Source organism: Euphorbia lathyris, chromosome 2 (assembly GCF_963576675.1).
Source record: "Euphorbia lathyris chromosome 2, ddEupLath1.1, whole genome shotgun sequence".
NCBI lineage: Eukaryota > Viridiplantae > Streptophyta > Magnoliopsida > Malpighiales > Euphorbiaceae > Euphorbia > Euphorbia lathyris.
Window position 1 is genome coordinate 8,560,596 of NC_088911.1, and position 3,848 is coordinate 8,564,443.

A 3,848-nucleotide genomic window follows, 5' to 3' on the forward strand; every position below is an offset into this window, starting at 1 on the left:
TATTTCAATAAACTTTCATTAAAATTAAGGAAAAAGTACAAAAATAAACCATGTGGTTTGGTCCATTTTCGAACTGCACCCATGTGGTTTAAAAGTTTGCAAAATGGTATATTGAGGTTCATTCCGTTAGCAAACACATACTAAATTGACTAACGGTGTTAAAAGTTAAAGGAAAAAGAGTTAATTTGGTCCTTATATTTATTTATTTTATAAATTAACCTCGCTTATTATCTAATTATCATAAATAAGCCCTAAAATAAAAATTAAAAATCAAATACACCATCTTCTTCCTCTCTTTCATTTCTTATTTTTGTTCTCTTTCTCTCTCTTGTCTCTCTTCTCTTTGTTAATTTTTCTCTCTAAAATTAATTGAATTTCTCTCTAACAAAAAGAAACAATCTCTCCAAATCAATATCAAAATAACTAGTGGTGAAGCTTTTAGCCTGTTGGTTGGGAGATTACCTATGATCCTAGAGGTCATGGGTTCGAATCACATCCGGGTGGGGTGGGTTAAGGGTTTTTCTTTCTCCTTAATGTAATTTTCCTTTGTTAAAAAAAGAAGACAGAGTCTTATACAATGAATTGGCTTTGTCAGAATTAGGATTAAATATATGAAAAATATGATCTCCTTGTATTTTCACAATCTCTGCAGTCCCTCTTCATCAAATTTTCATAATAAAACCTTCCTCTATCTCTCAATATATCTTTCTCTGCAACAACCACCATCACTCTCTCACAGCCCAATCCTTCAAGCTCCAACAACGCCACCGTTTCATCCACAAAGGGATTAATCATCGGGTCATCCAACCATTTCTCTGACGGACAAACAAACAACCACCAATCATCCACCATTGATTTTCTCACTTCATCACTTACTTCCACACCTATTGGATCTTTCCCCCAAAAGTAAGCTATTCCTTCAATTTTGATCCCAAAAGTATCATTATTTTTACCAAGCCTTACACCAAAATGATGAGCCATGTTTGCACCACAGCTATCTCCGGCGAGAAAAACCTTATCAAAATCTGCGTAATTATTCAGCCAGGAGTCTTGGCGTTGGAAAATCCAATTGAGTGCAGTCCAGGAGTCTTCATAAGCAGCCGGAAGTGGTGTCTTGGGGGCTAATCTGTAATTAATTGAAACTAGAAGTACTCTGGCTTCTGCAACTATTTTGTTTAGGCTGTGGTGGTAGAAGGGATCGGCGGTTGAGGATAAGAAAAAGCCTCCGCCGTGACGGTAGATTACAAGGGGGATTTTTTCATGTGTTTTGATTCAGTTGGGGAGGTAGAATCTAGCTGAGACTCCGGTTTGAGGTGTGATAATGGTGTCTTTTGATTTGTTGGATCTAGTTATAAGACTCCATTATTGTTTAAGACTCCATTTTCCGCGTTGTATCGGGAGCTTATGTGTGATACACCTGATCAGAAAAGTAGAAACGTTTCAGAGGGTATAATGGCTCCCACGTTCCTGGATTTGAACCTCTTTTCTCCGTCTGCTTGGTGTTCTTTTCCTCTTATGAGTCCGAGAACTCTTTCCAGCTTGGACCAAAGTACTGTTCTTTAAATGGTAATTATTGGATAATTATAATTGTTAAGTAAGTACCCTTTTAGTTATTTTGATATTGATTCGGAGAGATTGTTTCTTTTTTAGAGAGAGAAATTCAATTGATTTTAGAGAGAGAAGTTACAAAAAAGAGAGAGAAAAAAGAATAAAAATAAGAAAGGAAAGAGATGGAGAAGATGGTGTAGTTGATTTTTAATTTTTATTTTGGGGTTTATTTATGATAATTAGATAATAAGTGGGGTTAATTTATAAAATAAATAAATATAAGGATCAAATTAACTCTTTTCCCTTTGACTTTTAACACCGTTAGTCAATTTGGTATGTGTTTGCTAACGTAATGAACCTCAATATATCATTTTGCAAACTTTTAAACCACAGGGGTGCAGTTCGAGAATGGGCCCCACAAGGTTTATTTTTGTACTTTTCCCTAAAATTAACTATATACTCTATTTACATATTTTTACATATTTATTTATTGGGCCAACAAGTATCCCCTTCTATAAATTGACTAGAATTGATAATTTGTACACAAAATGGAAACTATACCCTAAAATTAAACACAAGCTTTCTATACATATGAAAATAAAATTTATTTTATTTTGGGCCAACAATTGTCCCCTCTTTTATGTATAAATGAAATAGCAAAAATAAAAGTTATGCATAAAAGAAGTTTTTATTAAATATCTTTTTTTCTTTTCTTTTTTTTTCAAGATAATAGAGAAAGAATCTTGCAGGAGTTTTAGAATTTGAATTCCTTAAAACTCTCAATCTTGATCAACTGCAATTCTTCTTCCTCTTTTACGCTTTTTTTTTTGTTTCTGCCATTTTCTTTTCTCAAAGCTCAACAAATATTCAGAATCAAGCTCTCAATCTTTCAATTATGAGTATGCAAACTATCTTTTCTTCTCTATTTTCTTTCTTTGTTGATTTTTCTTTTCCTTTTGTGTTAATTTTACCATATTTATGTTTATTTAAAAACTGATAAATTGAATTGGAATTCAATGTAAGAGTTTTAGAACTACCGCATGTGGGTGAAATTTTATTGCTGAAATTTTGTGTCTGTCTGTCTGTCACAGCTACCTGTTCATATTTTGACACCATTCGCGCTGATTCTCGCCTGGGCATAACTCTTGGCTTGCAGGAGGTAATTTTCAATGAATTTTGTAATTTCCTGATCATGTATTTGAAGGTAGCATCCATAGGCTTTAATTGGTTATGTCTATAATTCAATTTCAGGATAATGTCTTTACTATTAGCCCTGTTGCATTGAATAACTCCCCCTTGCCTCCTTATCCCTTGAGTAGTGCTACTGAATTGGCCCTTCATAGGGAAACTTATCAATTCCCTACGAATAAGAGAGGGCTGATATTCCCTCGTTGTTACACTGGATGGAATGACCTTATAGATCGTTTAGAGCCGAGATATGCGGGTGTTTGGAACCGGGTTGGCATTAAGGATGTTGTTCGTTTGACTCGTTATGAAATTACTCCTTGTGTGAATGTGCTTGAAGGGGTGCTGAATTATTGGTCGCCGGTTTATAACTTGTTAATTCTCCCATTGGGCCCTATGTCTATCACTTTACGTGATGTAGTTGCCTTGACGGGGTTGCCTATTATTGGAGAGGAAGTCCCAAGTTGTGTCGAGACAGATGCATTCCCTGAAGTGAAGGCTATCTTATCCAAAGAGGCTGGGACGTATGTCCAAATGATTAAGAAGAAATTGGACAAAAGACAGTTGGATGATGAGGATCATGTGCATTTCTTGTGGATGATGCTTAGTAATTACTTTTTAAACTGTTTGGCCTCAGACCTACTGCAGAAATATTGATTATTGCTAAGGCCTTGGCTTCAGGACGCCGTTTAGCTCTTGGCACTATATTGTTGGCCTCAACATTCCACCGTCTAGCTCTTACTGTTGAGGACAGACCATTCATAAAACCTCGGGGTGGTTTGTGGTTGTTGCAGCTGTTGCTTTTCATCTACTTTCCTCATTTGGCTACTGCTTCATCAATGGGGACCTCGGCCCATCTTGGTGTAGACCTTTGCTACAGTTCTTCGAGTCTGGCTGTTAGTGTGGTTGTGAGGTTTCTTCGTACTTTAGTGCCATCTACTCATAACAAGTTGTTTCTTTTTTGGGACAAAGATAGCTCGTGTCTACCATCTTGGGCCCTCTCTTACTTGTCCGCTGCCCCCCATGAAGGTGCTGAATGGTGGATGACAGTATGTGCAACACATCAGTTACACCACAGGGTGAACCAAACCAGAACCTCTCGATCATCAGACCCT

The 3,848-nt window shown here is 36.4% G+C and overlaps 1 pseudogene; it reads right to left on the reverse strand.

Annotated features, from left to right (window-relative positions):
* Positions 1-530: 530 nt before the first annotated feature.
* On the reverse strand, positions 531-2,651 carry LOC136216646 (probable carboxylesterase 2; annotated as a pseudogene).
* Between the last annotated feature and the right edge of the window lie 1,197 nt (positions 2,652-3,848).